This window comes from Vigna angularis, chromosome 5 (assembly GCF_016808095.1).
Source record: "Vigna angularis cultivar LongXiaoDou No.4 chromosome 5, ASM1680809v1, whole genome shotgun sequence".
In the NCBI taxonomy this organism is placed as follows: Eukaryota; Viridiplantae; Streptophyta; class Magnoliopsida; order Fabales; family Fabaceae; genus Vigna; species Vigna angularis.
In genome coordinates, this window is record NC_068974.1 from 29074032 (window position 1) to 29090697 (window position 16666).

Consider the following 16666-nt stretch of genomic DNA (forward strand, 5'->3'; position numbering starts at 1 on the left):
GCTAAGACCAGCCCCGAATGGATTGATGCAATGAAGAGGGAAATACAAGCCCTCCAAATGAACAAGACCTGGTATTTGACTCAACTTCCTCCAGGAAAGAGGTCCATTGGATGCAGATGGGTCTATAAGATAAAGCATAAGGCTGATGGCACTATTGAGAGACACAAAGCTAGGCTTGTTGCCAAGGGATATACCCAACAAGAAGGGATATATTTTCTAGACACTTTCTCCCCCGTTGCTAAACTCACCTCTGTTAGATTATTGCTTGCTCTTGCAGCCTCTAAAAACTGGTTTTTACATCAGCTGGATGTGGACAATGCTTTTCTTCATAGGGATTTAAATGAGGATGTTTATATGGATCTCCCTCCAGGACTAAATGTTGATAATAAGGGGCTGGTTTGTAAGCTGACTAAGTCTCTGTATGGACTGAAACAAGCCAGCAGGCAGTGGTTTGAAAAACTCTCCACGTTTCTTATCTCTTCAGGATATACCCAATCTAAATCAGATCATTCCCTATTTGTTAAAAGAACCTCTTATAATTTTACAGCTCTGCTTGTATATGTTGATGATGTCATTCTAACAGGAGACTCTATGAAGGAGATCAATCTCATTAAGACACTGTTGGATAATCAGTTTCGGATTAAAGACTTAGGAGAACTCAAGTACTTTCTTGGTTTTGAGGTAGCTAGATCTAAGAGAGGAATACATTTGTGCCAAAGAAAATATGCTCTAGATATTCCGGAAGAAACATGAATGTTAGGAAGCAAACTTAGCTCTACACCCTACTTAAGCAACACAAGCTGTCTATACAAGACAGAGGATTATATGAACAATCCCAGTGATTATAGGAGATTAATAGGCAAACTATTCTATCTTACTAACACCAGACCTGATCTGTGTTTTACAGTCAACCTTTTAAGTCAGTTCATGCAGGAACCAACTAAGTACCACTATCAAGCACTACAACATATTCTCAGATATGTCAAGTTAAGTCCTGCTGAGGGACTCTTTTTTGCTGCTGATTCTAACACTCAAATAAAGGGTTTCAGTGATTCAGACTGGGCCACATGCCTAAATACCAGGAGATCAACTACTGGCTATTGTATCTTCTTAGGTAGCTCTCTTATCTCTTGGAGGTCAAAGAAGCAGAGTACGGTTTCAAGGTCTTCTACAGAAGCAGAATACAGAGCTCTTGCAGCTACTGTATGTGAAATGCAGTGGTTGCACTATCTACTCCAAGATTTGCATATTGAACCAATAACAACTACTGTCCTCTACTGTGACAACAACTCTGCAAGGCACATTGCCCATAATCAGAGTTATCATGAACGCACCAAACACATTGAGCTGGATTGTCACGTCGTTCGTGAGAAAATCCAAGCTAAGTTTCTACACTTACTCCCTATCCGGTCAGAAGAGCAACTCGCAGATATTTTTACTAAGTTTCCTCCTCGGAATCGATTCAAGACTATCATTTCCAAGCTTGGAATGGTGAGTATCCACCATCCAGCTTGAGGGGAGGATATTAAATGTTTTAATGTTTTTGTTTTATTTCTGGTAGTTTGTTAGGAAAGGAGCCTCTTTGGGCTTACCGGAACCCTATATAAGGGATTCCAGCTTCTGTATTAAGATCTGATATCCATTCAAAAAGAATAATATACAATTTCATTTTCTCTTCTCTGTAAACATTGATCAAGAAAGAAGTACTTACCTTTGTCACGCGTGACCCATTCCGATCTCCTCTTTTCGATCCATCATCATCGCCGCTGGTGGCCTTGCCGGAGCTGGTCGAAGATTGCTCTCCCTCTCGCCCTTGCAGCTGAACGTACTCAACAAGCTTCTGAAAACCAGAAGCTTCTTTCGAGACTTTTATCTCAGGCGCATGTGGGCCAGGGAGCTTTTGGACTGCTTTTCTTTTCAGATTTGGACCAGCTGTTTTTCTTTAATTTTATTAATTTTTTTTATATTTTTGTGATTATACTTTTAGGTATAAAGATTATTTCGACTATAGCAAGTTCGTTTGATATCACCAGTCTCAAATACACACTTCGTCTCTCCCCTCTTTCATTAACCAACCAATCATGGTTTCTATTTTACTTTTCTCTCTCATTCTCTTTTTTTCTTTTTTTCTGTACCACAATGTGTTCCTTAGTGGCCATGGCAAGTTTAGAAAACTATGTAAAGACAATCATAGTAAGAACTCCAAAATTTCAGTGTGTTTTTTCATAATTAGGGTTTCATGTGTATTTATGTTGTTCTTTTGTTTCCAAGATCTGAATATTTCTTTCATTTCTTTTTGACTTTTTTTTATTGTTTTTCAATGTTTTTTCTTTAAGCAGTTATAAAGTTTGTATTTTTCATGTTTATGTTTTCTCTCATTTGCGTTCTTCTCTCAATCTCTGCACCACAATGTCTTTTTTTTTATAATGTTTTGTAAGTACAATAATCGGTAAGAAGTCCAAAATCTATGTGCGTTTTGGACCTTTAATATTTTCTTTGCATCTTTTGTATAACATATCTTTTTGTTTTATCAAAAAAAGAAAATTATTTAAGCCGTTAAAGTTTTTTTTTTTTTTATGATTAGGATTTCAAATGGTGTATATATGTGTTGTTGTCTAACACTAATATATGATTTTTTCATCATTTGTTTTCACATTTATTAATGTTTTTTCAAAGATTTTTTTAAACCCATTAAAGTTTCTGTTTTTCTACATTTGTTTACAGTTTTTTTATTTTTAATGATTAAGCTTTCAAATGGTTATCTGTGTTGCTGTTTAACAATAAGATATGAATTTTTCATCATTTTTGTTTCACATTTGTTAATAGTTTTCCAAAGATTTTTTTGAACCCATTAAAGTTTCTGTTTTTCCACATTTGTTTATCTTGTTTAACACTAAGGTATGAATTTTTCGTCATTTTTGTTTCGCATTTATTAATGGTTTTTCCAAAGATTTTTTTTAAACCAATTAAAGTTTCTGTTTTTAATTTTTGTTTCACATTTGTTTAAAGTTTTTTTTATTAGGGTTTCAAATGGTGTATATCTATGTTGTTGTTTAACTCTAATATATTAATTTTTCATCATTTTTTTTCATATTAATGGTTTTCCAAAGATTTTTTTAAACCCATTAAAGTTTTTGTTTTTCATTTTTTTTCACATTTGTTTAAAGTTTGTTTTTTTTACCACCTTTTGGTTTAAGGGGTTAAATGTTGTGTGCTTGATGATTAACGTTTACAATCCTCTTATCTGTGTTACTACTTTTATATAACTTCTGAACCTGAATATGATTTCTATTCTTTAATTTTTTTAATTAAAACTATTAAATTACTTGGGCTTGAGTAAATGGTGTACATTTCACCACTTGCTTCTTTTTTTTTTCCTTAATAGAATGCATCTATGTAATTAATTAGATACAAAAAAAAATTATATTTTACATTTGTTTCAAGTTTGTTCTTTCTGGCCATATTTTGATTTCAGGGTTTTAAATGTGGTGTATTTCATGATAAACATTTCATATCCTTCCCATACGTTTTATTGTTTTTTATAACATGAGTATGAATCTTTTTCATTCTTTAATTCTTTCGTTAAAATTATCAATTTGTATTATTAAGTTTATTGGTCTAGAAGTGCAATGGTGTGTGCACCTTATTTTGGCTTTTTTTTATTATTGGTAGAAGATATTCATGAAATCATATGTTAGAAGAGAAATTTATAATTGTTGTTGCAAGAACTTGAGAAACGTCTTATTGACATTAAGATGCAGTTTGATTTAGGTAACTACATGTAATATGATAAGTGCATTGGTACTAGTAAGTAATATATAATTTATCGTTCTCTTTTAAGAAAATTTTGTAACACAACAACTTTTGCATTTAACAACAAATTAGACGCTAAATTCACAAAAATAAAAACTTTTTTTAAGGGGAAGGGAGCAAAGAGTAGTATGTTGAGAGGTCAGCAGAAGAAAAGACAAGTAAAGGGAGAGACCACCAAAGGGAAATACTAGAGGGAGAGATGAATAGAGGGAGAGAAGAGTGGATGGAGAGTGAGTGAAAGTGTTATCTACGAGAGGGAAGAGTGAATTTTTTTCTAAGTGTACTCTATTTCCAATTTTTAATCAATTTTACCAAGATTACTACTAATGGAAATCTCTCAATCAAGACACCTTTATCAACAACATTACTGACAAATATTTTTGAAATATTACATATCTTTTATTGATGAATTTACTAACAAATATTTTCAAAAATACATAAGAATTCAGTCTATTAAATCTAATCCTAACAAATTTAAAGGAAGAAATTGAGACCAAAGAGAAGAAGACCATTTCCCAAGGCACCTAAATGCTCCAAGCTTCAATCGCACATCCATTTTGTATTTCCACCTCTAATATGTAGATCCTCTCTCTGATGAATCCAAAGAGAAAAATAAACTATGGTTGAAGATTGTGACCCATGGAGAAGAAGGGAGAAATTCCCAATACCTTCGAAGGCATCTCCTAGTTGAACAAGGTGGAGTAAGAGAATGAGTAAAACCATAACACTATTTTTTTTCTTATATTTCCTTTTCTTTTATATATGGAATATTTACAAGAAGACATCACATGAACCACAACCAATTCAAATTTGTTCCTTATGATTCCTTTCACTATGTTCTTTTGCTATATTCCTCATGAATAACATCCTAATCAAGTATAAATATCTTAGTCCTAGGTCAGATGATTTATTGGATGAATTGAATGGTGCGTGTATATTCTCAAAAATTGACTTAAGAAGTGAGTACCATCAAATTAGGATTATGGAGGAGGATGAATGGAAAACTTCCTTCAAAACAAAATATAGGTTGTATGAGTAGTTTGTGATACCATTTAGGTTAACTAATGCCCCCAAGCACTTTTATGATATTAATAACCATGTTTTGATAGGATTTTTAGACAAATTTGTTGTGTGTTTTGATGACATCTTGATTTATAGCATTTGTCTAGAATTGCATGTGGAACATTTGTATGTTGTTTCGACTATGCTTAAGAAGGAAAAGTTATATGATAATCTTGAAAATAAAAAAAAAATTCACTGAACAAATTTCATTCTTGGGTTTTATGGTGTTGCTAAAGGGGTTCAAATTAATTATGAAAATGTGAAGGCTATCCAAGAACGGCCTACCCCTAAAAATTTGATGAGGTTAAGAGTTTTCATGACCTAGCTAACTTCTAGAGGAGATTTGTAAAGAATTTTAGCACTTTGACAACCCCTTAAATACGATTGTTAAAAAGAATGTTGGGTTTAAATGGGAAGAAAAACAAGAGAAATCCTTTGTTGATCTTCAACAAGAGTTGAGTAATGTTCCTATTCTTGCATTACCAAACTTTGTAAAATCTTTTGAAATCGAATGAGATGCATCTAATGTGAGTATAAGGGTTGTTTTGATGCAAAAACGTAATCCAATTGCTTATTTTAGTGAGACGTTAAATGGGGTCATCCTAAACTATCCCACTTATGATGAGAAATTGTATGCCTAAGTGAGCTTTACAAACTTGGCAACACTATTTTTAAAGTACTTAAAGGGCAAGGAAAATTAAACAAAAGACATGCGAAGTGGGTTGTATAGTCCTTTGTCTATTCCTAATAGTCTTTGGCTTGGTATTTCAATGGACTTTGTATTGGGTTTGTCTTTGATTCAAGGAGAGAAAGATTTCATTTTATGTGGTTGATGATAGATTTTCTAAAATAGATTACTTTATTTCTTTTAAAAAGATTGATGATACTTGTCATGTAATTGATTTACTTTTCAAGAAAGCAGTAGTAAAAAAAACGGTTTTCTAACGCACTATATACGTCTTGGTTTTATTAAGGCTTAATACCTCTTTTGGTCCCTCGAAAAGGGAGAAATGTTCAAGTGCGTCCTACTTTTTTTAAAAAGTTAAATGTGGTCCTAACTTTTGAAAAAAGTGTTCAATTAAATCCTTTTTGGTCACGGCGTTAATTTTTTAACAGTCCAACTGCCAACGTGAACTAAATTGTGCAACGTGTATGTTAAGGGTGAATACATGGCTGTCTGAGGGTAAATATACAGATAACGTGGTTGTCTGACTCCACTGTCAACAACCGCAACCCTGGCGGCTCCACCGCGCAACCACCAACAGCCACCACAACCTTAAACGAACAAAAACACAATCCAACGTGAAACCCAGAAAACTCAAAACGTGAAAACAGAACCACCCCAAATCAAAAATGAAAACTCCATCATCGCTAAACTCAAAAAAGAAACAAGATTAGAAACCCCAATTTCAATTATTTTGAAATTCCAATTACATCAAAGAATCTTAATTTCCCACCTTAAAACACAAGAATCAGAATCCCCAAAATTTCCAATTTCAGAACCCAAATATGCCAAATCGAAAAATTAACTCCGCTGCCATCACCTGTCATCACCGTTCGCACCCAGATCTGCGTGCGAAAAAAATAGGAAACCCCTAAACTCAAACGAAAACAAGAGAAGGAGGAGGAAAAACGAAAAAAATAAAAAATCCTTAAACTCAAACGAAAACAAGAAAAAAAGGAGGAGAAAGAAACTTAAACCCTAAAAATTGATCTTTTTGGTTAGTTTCCAAAATCAGAGAAAGAAGGACTTAATCATACTTACTTTCCTGCCGCCACTTTTAAAGATTCTTCAAAATTGAAAAAACACAATGGAAAGAAGTTATTCCTATCTCGGCCCAAGGACTTTTCACCTTAGAGCTTTTCTGAATGCGGCTTCTGCCTACTTGAACAACTGAGGTAGTAGACGAGGTGAGAGAGGGTGAAAGGAAAAAGGGATGGATCAAATATGCTTCACCTGCACAACTCCCTCGACCCAACCACCTCCCTCCTCTCCGTCACTCTCATCAATCACCGTCAACCCCTCCTCCCTTCTCCACTCCTCCTCCATCTCCCCCCTCTTTTTCTTTCGCCTCCGTCCTTTCTTACGTCTCTTCCACTCGCCCCTCCTCCTCCCTTCCCAACCCCAACGTCGCCGCCACCACCAACAACAACCCCAACACCACCACCAACAATGCCTCCTCCGACTACTCTGTCTCCGCCTTCCGCGCGTACTGGCATATGTTATTTTGGGGATTTTACTCTGGGTTCTGTTTTACTCAATAGTTAGGTTTTACTGAGGTATCGAAAGCACACACATCTGCTGCAATAGAGAGGTCAGAGACATAATCGCCAGGAGGTGCATGTCCCTCTTTCACATCTGGCCTCAATTAGAGAAGTGGCCCAGTTAACCATGCACGAATATATTTGGTACAAGAAGATATGGGATTTGATGGTCGATCCTCTGAGGAGTCCCTCACCTTTGAGCCAACCATGACATGGAAGGGAAAGGGCTCCTCGCTAGAAGCTGAAGAGTTTTTGCCTGATGGTGATACATTGAAGGAAAGCAGTTATTCATTTGAGGATGGTGGTCCAAGTTTATTTGCTGGTGCTAGTCATCCCCCAAAGCCTGTTGATACAGATCTTATGAGAACAGTTTATGTACCGATAGGTCAAAACAAATCGGAGGCTGGTTGCTTGATCAAGAGCTTACCCACAAAGGGCCATTTTTTTGGAAGATCTCTCAATTCGTGTTTCTGCAAAGAAACCAAATCCAGCTGTTCTTACCCCTGAGCAAAAGTTCAGCTTGTAATCTTTGATAACTCCAGTGATGTTACAGGAGTTGAAATAGGAGGTGCACTCAAGAATGTGCTTGCAATAGCAGCTGAGATAGTAGAAGGTATGATCAATCTTGGTAATAACTCAATGGCTTGTCTCGCAAGGCTGTTCGGAGATACAGTGGCTTGCAACAAAGGTAGTTTACCTCTATTAAGTCAGTTCTTAGAATTCTTTGCACATGGTAGAAACTGTCCTCTTCCCTTTTCTGTTTGGGGTAATCATTCCGCGGAGGACTAAATTGCTTTCCTCTTAAATGACTGTCTACTATCAACGCTCTGACTAACAATAAGAGCAACACATTATGCAATGTCTAATCTGCTGAAGGCAGAGAGTAAATGATGCATATAATGGCTAACACAGTGCGGAGAATAGAGTTATGATGGTTTATAGATATTTCAATTGAGATCTTTGTAGTATCCGAACTTTTTTGGTATATTAATTCTAATCTGACAAGTTAATTTCAATTTTTTTCTTATTTTTCTTTTTGAAAGGAACTTACGAAAAAATTTGTCCAAAGCAGTGGTTACTTTGACTGTTTGAGGAAATAAATTGGAGGGGTCACGGAGTGCATTTAAACAGATTTTTCTTTACATCTTCTCTTTGCCTTGAACACAACTACATTCTATTTCCAAAGGAGATTGGTTGTAATATAAATGTTGGTTTGGTGGTAGACAGGTTTCTTGGGGGAGATGTAAAAACATATTGGCCAACAAAACAGCTTCAAAGTAAGGAGGTATGTGATGATTATATCTTATTCAATTTTTATGCTGCTATCATTTATATCAGTCTCATGTTATGTATTTGCTTTTTTCTTTATTAATACACTAACTTTAAAAATTATTTTAACTTCTGCGTTCATAACATAAATATTTATTTTACATAATTATATTTTATAACAAATAAATTTTTAAAAAATTTTAAATTATATTATTATTAAAATTCATAATAATTAAATATTATTATATTTGCCCATTCAAATATTTGCCCATATTCACTGCTTCAATGTTTTACGTGCAATGGATTTGTCTATATTCCTTTATTTAGTGATGAACCAGTATTCTAATTGTATTGGTGAAATGTTATAATATTAGGCAGTATTGAATCCTTACCATTTCAATGGTTGCAGCTCCTGGTGATCCTTATCCCCTGAATAATGCTGCTCCACCTGTTCCTGTTCCTGCTCCATCCTTTGATAATTTTTCAGGTACTGATCAACATATGTTGTAGAAAGGAAAATATCTTTCTCTTGAGCTTGTAGTTTGTCTGTCATATCCCCTACCAAATACTACACACTTAATTTATTTAATTAATTTAATTTTTTGGTTACAGCTGATCAAGTTGACCACAAGGCTCATGTACCCTACGTATGGATCATTGGGGGCTTATGAGTTGGTCTAATTCTAATTGTATTAGCTGTGATTCTCTGTGTTTGTATGAGATCATCAAATTGTTTTGCTGAAGATGCCAGAACTCATGAGAAAGACGTTGAGGGCAAAATTTCTCATAAATTCCATATTCTAAGGAAGCCAAGTTTTTTTGTGGTTTTGGAAGGTACATATGTGGCAAGCATGTTGAACAGAAACCCCGAGTTCAAAAATACCCGTTGGTCGCCGCCATCTCCTCGAGACCACCCAGCCTTCGAGGAACTCACATCCCTCCCCAACATGTGCGGCGCCATCGACACCACTCTCGTCCACCTCCGCTCCACCCTAACCTCAACACCTATTGTTGTCGCTACGGCTACCCCTCTCTATTCCTCCAAGTTGTTTCCGATCACAAGAAGATCTTTTGGGACGTCTGCGTCAAGGCCCTTGACGACACTGACGACGCCACCCACTTCCGTGACAGCCTCCTCTACAACTGCCTCACCTTCGGCGACATCGTCTGGGACATTGTCATTAGAGTTCGTGGCCAAAACGTGAGGCCTTACGTGGTCGGTGACTGGTGCTTCCCTTTACTGCCCTTTCTCCTCATCCTATTCTCCTCCAACGGGATAGGCAGCCTCGCGCATAACCTGTTTGATGGAATGCTCATGAAGGGAAGGTCCGTGGTAGTGGAGGCCATTAGGGGAGGTGGAAGGTACTGTCTCGATTCTGAAGGAACCGAGGCATAAAGTCCTGAAAAAAAAACCAAAAACACTACTACTTCGATTACCATTGAACCGAGACAAAATCCTACCCCTTTATGCCTGGTTCTGAATCGAGGCATAAAGGGGTAGACTTTTGTCTCGCCTGTATATGTTTCGGTTCCGAAATCTCTGTCTATGTGCGAAAATAACCACTGACGTTTCCCTTAACTACACTAGTGAAGTAGTGAAACTTCATGGACTGCCAAGAAGTATTGTAAGTGATAGGGATACAAAATTCCTAAGTTATTTTTGGAGGACATTATGGGGTAGACTAGTTACCCAAGTTTTGTTTTTTACTACTTGTCATTCCCAAACAAATGGATAAACAAAGGCGGTGAATAGAACTTTGGGAACCTTACTTACAACAATTTTGAAGAAAGACTTCAAATCTTACGAAAAAATGTTTACCTCATGCTGAATTTGCTTACAATAGGGTTGTTTGTAGCATAACTAATTGTTCTCGATTTGAAATTGTGTATGGACTAAACCCTTCAACTTCATTAAGTTTTTACCTATGCCTAACATTTATATTTTAAAGCATAAGGATGCAGAGGCTAATATTAACTTTTTGAGGAAGCTACATGAACAAGTCAAAACACAAATTGAAAGGAAAATTAAAGGTTATTATAAACAAGCTAACAAAGGAAGAAAAAAAATAATATTGGAACCTAAAGACCGGGGATGAGTAGACTTGAGAAAGAAAGGTTCCATGAACAAGCTCCTACCTAGAGGGGATGAACCTTTTCAAGTGTTGGAAAAAATCATTGACAATTCCTACAAGATTGATTTATCAAGTAAGTAAATTGTGAGTAATACTTTTCACGTGTCTAATTTATCTCCTTTCAATATAGATGATGAAGCTTTGAATATGACTTCAAATCTTTCTAAAGAGGGAAGGAATGATGTGGATCTTCAAGACTAGGACCAGGATCCAATTTGAGACTTATGTAGACCCATGACGAGAGGAAGGCTTAGAAAGGCCCAAAAGACATGGCAACACAAGGGGGCTCATCTTATGGAGGCCCAGTTGAAGATCCCACACCTTAAAGAGACCAAGTTTATTACATGTATTGCATGACTGAAGGATGAAAATAAAAATATTAACATAATAGTTGTACTCAGATTTGAACCCAAGACCTACAACTTAATTTGTAGTTATAAAACCTTTGAATTTAAAAATAGAACATAATGTTTTTTCCAAAATAATTGTGAGGTTATCTCTATTAGGATTTTTCCTGCATCTTGCAATATTATCAAGAATACCTGATTTCTTGTGGTGGTCATCCTTGGCTTATCAAACCTTGGTTTGTGGCACCTTCCCTTTATACAAGTTTTCTTTATTTTAATTTCAATTTCTGATTTTTATATTCTTAACTGATTTTAATCCCTAAACATTTGTGTCTATGATATTTAAAATCATATCAAAATACTAACAATGATATGGAAAACCATAGTTATTAACAATATAAATACTCAAAAATTCAGCTTATTACATATATTCTCAACAAATAGGTTTAACATTCCATTGTGAAAAATCCAGGATATACAAATTGAGGAGATAAATAAGAAATTGAAACCAAAGAGAAGAAAAAGGTCTTTCCTCAAGGCATCTAGCAGTTGCTCCAAGCTCCAATTGGGCATCTTTTTCACATTTTCACCTCCAATCTGTAGATCTTATCCCTCACTAAAGGGGGAAATACATCATGGATTAAGATAGAGACCCAAGAAGGAGAAGGGAGAGCTTCACAACACCCATAGTAGTCTCAAATGTCCTTTCCCAGTTGCACAAGGTAGAGAGAAAATGTGGGAGTGAGAGAATGAGCCAAACCCTTTTTGAGAAACATTACATAATTTTTACATCTCAACAACGCCACCGCTCAACACCACCTAAGAACTGTTGAGCATAATAATTTAAAACATGAAATAACAGTGATGAGATTCTATTATAACAATCAATTATATCATGTGCACTAGTGCATAGTAGTATCAACAAGTATTATATCGATAGGGATTTGTTATGATATTCCACTATTTATTCCTAGATTCAATGAACGAATGTTTATGATTTTCTTGTTGATCGTTAAGTGTAATCTAAGTTCAAGCCTTAGGAGATTCTAATAATAGATGTGTAGTGAGGTTGGATTTCATTTTCCCTTATTATACTATACTGCTATTGATTTCTTATGCTTATTATGTTATTTTCTTAATATTCTAGAAGTACTCTAAGGTAGATATAGGCCCATTCCTGTAATTTAGAACCTAAGAACTTCAAATCTAATGTGATTCATCCACTCTTGGTTGAATGAATCCTTTCTTTATTTAGCAGGGCTTTTATATCCAACATACCCTTTAGATAATGTAGAAGCCTCTAGCAAGAGTGTAATGGTTTGATTGGACCACAGTTTGATATTTGTCTTCAAAATCAATCCAAAGTTGTGAAAATGGGTGAGTTGTTAATTCATCCATGCAATAAATATAAATCTAACCATAAACTACTAAATAGAACACAAATAAGCATTAAAGAAGTACAAGCACACAGAGAATAGGGTAAATTACATCCAACCTCCCACAAGAAGGTTAAACCACTCATGATGATGTGAAAACTAAGCTTTAAGAGCTGTAGAACCTCCCTTATTGCTCTTACTAGATATTTCCTAAGTATTACAACGAGAAAGTGCCTAAAGCTATGAAATTCTGAAACCAAAGGCAGAGCCTAATTTTTATAAACGTTCTTGGGCGATGCTCAACCTTATCTTCACTACAAGAAAAATCACTATTACATACCGCCAAAATCCGTATATAACATCAAAAATTCGTATATAAAATGATTTTACATACGAATTATATACGGACAAAAATCCGTATATAAAAAAGGCGTAGCTAAATTACATACGGATATTACATACAGATAAATTCGTATGTAATTTACATACGGATATTACATACGGATAAATCCGTATGTAATTACAGATACATATATATCTATTGTTTATAACATATTTAACATATTTAATTAGATTGGTTTTTTGTAATAGTTATATAATTAATATTAAAATTTTTACACATTAAAACTTCTCATAAAATTTTAAATAATTACTACCAGATTATAAATGTTAAGAATTTATAATATATAATTGTGTTGAAAATCAAATAATTAAAACATGAAAATTTTATTTGAATACTCTATAAACAGAGTTCAAAGAAATAAATACAGAAATTACTACCACCACTTCTCTCTCCTACTCATGAACTCCATGTCTTGCCAAACAACATTCACATGTCTTTGTTTTTTGTGAAAAAAAGATAAAATTACTTTCAACTTTTTGCTTGGAGTTGGTTCTCCAGTAACCACTGCTCCTCTTTATCCACACCCCTACTACCAGCAAAATGCTAATGCTCTGAAAGAAAAACAAAGTTTTAGCTGCTGTTTTCTTTTTGTCTTGAACTAAAAAAAAATAAATTGTTTTCTTTTTGTCTTGAACTAAAAAAAAATAAATTATCCTAATTTTCTATTCCTTTTGCAGTCCTGAACCTCTTAGCATCCTTTGTCACCCTCTCAAATTCCTCTATCACTCACTTCATGTTAAACTCTTCCACTTTCTCTACCATCTTCACAGTGCTTCAACAGCAGCTATTACAAAAGAACATAAGAATTAGTTAAGACAACAACTTACAACATTAATAATAGCTATACAGATATATTAAAATCGTTTTATTGAAATAAAATTGCACAAATATATTAAGAATGATGTGATAGAAATCTAGAAAAATTAACTAAGATATTGTATAATAACTCTTGTAATGTAAGATTACATGTCATAAGAATAAAGAACAATTACTTTATAACATCAATAAGAATATCATTGAAATATGAAACTTAAACTTGTTTGACTTAACCTTTATATATTCAACCTTATTTTGTACTCTAAATTCACTTTTTGTAGCATACTATTTTCGTCAAAAAGTGAATTTTTCATTCTTCAGTTTTTTTTCAGTTTTCGTCAAAATGTGCATATATTTTATTTAACTTACTATACTCACCTAGTAATCATTAATAAACTTACTATTATTCAAACTCCTTCCAAAACCACAAGTAACCAAACCATCCAGTCAGGTAACGTGCAATCAACTTTAAAAGTAAGATAGCATATTCTAACAAAATGAAAGTAACTCTCAGATATTTCTAAAAATGTTTTCTTAAAAAATATAACCAAATTTCCCATCAATTTATTAACATTTATATTGCATACTTAACTTCATAGTTCTACATTACTCTGCAACCACAAAATGAAATTACATTTTCTCCCTCAGATGCAAATTTAAAGGGGAACAACCCTTGAATAAAAATCAAACAAATCCAGTTAAGACTATGATACAACAGCATTCAATAATGATGTCTACAAAATTGTTATTAACTCAAACAAGTCTCAACAATAATATCACAATACTGCCTTGCAACTAAAAATAAGCATATAGCTTTGGGGCTGTGTACCATCTTGTAGCAACACAATCCTGCAATATGGACCAGAAGAAATAACGAGAAAACTCAATATTACTTTTGAATATAAAGAAAATTATATCAAAGTCTTAATCAATATTATAGTAATACAATACTTTTCCTTTAGATATAAATTTAATAACTCAAATCCTTGTTTTCTTCATTTTATTTGAAGGGCAACGATTGGTACAAAATATTGTGTGGTTCTGAGAGAGAAAACTTAATGGGATGTCAAAAATCATGCAGCGGGGTTGGAAGTATCTAGCTTGTTAGAGTACTTGGAAAGCCATTTTTGCTTGTTCTTCTGTGAAGCGTTCCAGTTTCGAGTTAACGACCCAAGATTTACCCCATCTCCTACCAAAATGCTAGTTACTCCCATTTTAGAGACCTAAGGCAATAATATTCGATGATGATGACAACGAAATGAATTTAAAAGAAAACGTGAGAGTTTATATTATTACCGATTGGATGTTCCTATTCTCATCATCAAAAAAGAGCATGGAGTTGAAAGGGACAGCGGTGCTCGAATGAATCCGCTGAAAATGATCTGTTTTATGTGTCTAGCTAGAATATATTTTTTGAACAAACCAAAGTTCACAAGAGAAATAAAAACCTAGTGCATGTTGCTTTAAATTTGAATTGGAAAAGCAAGATAAGCACAAGAATTGACTTGTGTGACAGAGTGAGGAGAAGCCCAATTTGTTGAGGACAATATGCCTTTGGCGTGAGGATACAGAGAGCGCATTTTAATATGAAGAGTAATAAGTTATCAAGAATGAACAATCTCATATTAGCTCTCTTAGACATTTAAACAAACAGTTTATGAGCAAAATTAACATATAATACTCAGAATTAAGACAAAACAAGCCAATACAAATTCAACCTTACATGAATCAGAGAAAAACATCAAAACAGAGATGCGAAACAATGTCAACACAATAATGAATCAAATGAAAACACGACACAAAGGAGAGATACTTAGCTTTTGAATTCCGTGGAAGAATCAGAGCTCTGAATACCACCTGATGGAAGAGGCTCCAAGGAAGAGGACTGAACGCGCGACGCGTAGCGAAATAACGAGGAATTAGAGATCGAGAAAGATTCTACCAAGACCTAAGGGCGATAACCTTCACACCAACCCTGGGCAAAAATAGAAGAGAGAATTTGAATGAGAACGAACCGAATCAGAGATAGGACTCACAGAAACCCTAAATAGAGTAGGAACCCTAATCTGGACTGAAGGAACCCAAGAAACGGAGGAAACTTAAAATGAACCGATTAATCGATTCAAAACGAGATTGAACGGTGGAAAATAATTTTCAATCGGAGGAAAAGCTTTTAAACGTAGTAAAAGAGGATTTAATCGGTGAAACTTCAAGAAAATGGTGAAAGGATGACGAAACCCTAGAAGGAGATGAAGATAATCGGTGGAAGAGGAATTTTGTTGTTAAATAGGCTGAGGCAGGAAAGAAATATGAAATAAGATAATGAATGTTTGAAGAGAAAGAAAGCTTACCGTTGATGGTGAGATCTCGAGAAGAAAATGAATGTGGCTGATGATGCGGTCTGAATGAAGACATGGCAAAGGAAGAACACATGGCTACAAGGAGGGAAGGAAGAAGAAAGAAGTAAGGGTGTGAGATGGGGAAACAAAACCATCTGAGTGTTTCTTCTACTGAGAAAAAGGAAGAAGAAAGGATTTGTGGGTTTTTTTTTATCTGAAATGAAGGAAGAAGGAAGGGTCAGTGAGTGAGTGAGGGACTCATTTTGGAGAGTTGCAGTTAGGTTTTTTTTTCAAAGTTAGAAGAAAATTGGGGCTTTTTCTAAAGTTCTTTTAATTATTAATTAATTAAAAATCCGTATATAATATCTGTATGTAAAATATTTAATATATACAAATTAAAATCCGTATGTAATAATCCGTATATAAAACACAATTTTCTTGTAGTGCTTGAGTGTTAAGCCACATAGGTTTCTTCATTGGTTGGTTTTCTTCTTAACTAAAACCTTTGGTCTTGATGCTTAGCACTTGAGCTTTCCTTCTTAAGAGGGTTTTCTTGGCAACTTAGTTTTATACTTTGGTGTTTCACCTTTCCTTGTGAAGATGCTTTCCTCATATGGCTCAACTCCAATTTGTTTTGCTCAACTAGAAAGTTGAAATATAGTGTCTTATCTTTCCTACTTCCATGGCTCAGCTCCACTGATTATGGCTTAGCTACATGCTTGATATTTTCTCTTTTATTCATTGTAAAATAGCAAAATATCATAAAAATTCATGGAACTCTAATTTTTACTACCTCATTTTGTATCTTAAGCCAAAAAGGGTTGTTTTTCTTATAAATATTTTT

The 16666-nt window shown here is 34.5% G+C and overlaps 1 long non-coding RNA gene across 2 annotated transcripts; it reads left to right on the top strand.

Moving 5' to 3' along the window:
* The first annotated feature begins 6736 nt into the window (after positions 1-6736).
* Positions 6737-10635, top strand: LOC128196446 (uncharacterized). 2 transcript variants are annotated; one of them, XR_008248744.1, is made up of 4 exons: positions 6737-7828; positions 8364-8425; positions 8819-8896; positions 9022-10635. It is a non-coding gene; the product is annotated as an uncharacterized LOC128196446 (long non-coding RNA). The 2 variants fall into 2 exon arrangements; XR_008248743.1 differs by having other exon boundaries at positions 8368-8425.
* The last annotated feature ends 6031 nt before the right edge of the window (positions 10636-16666 follow it).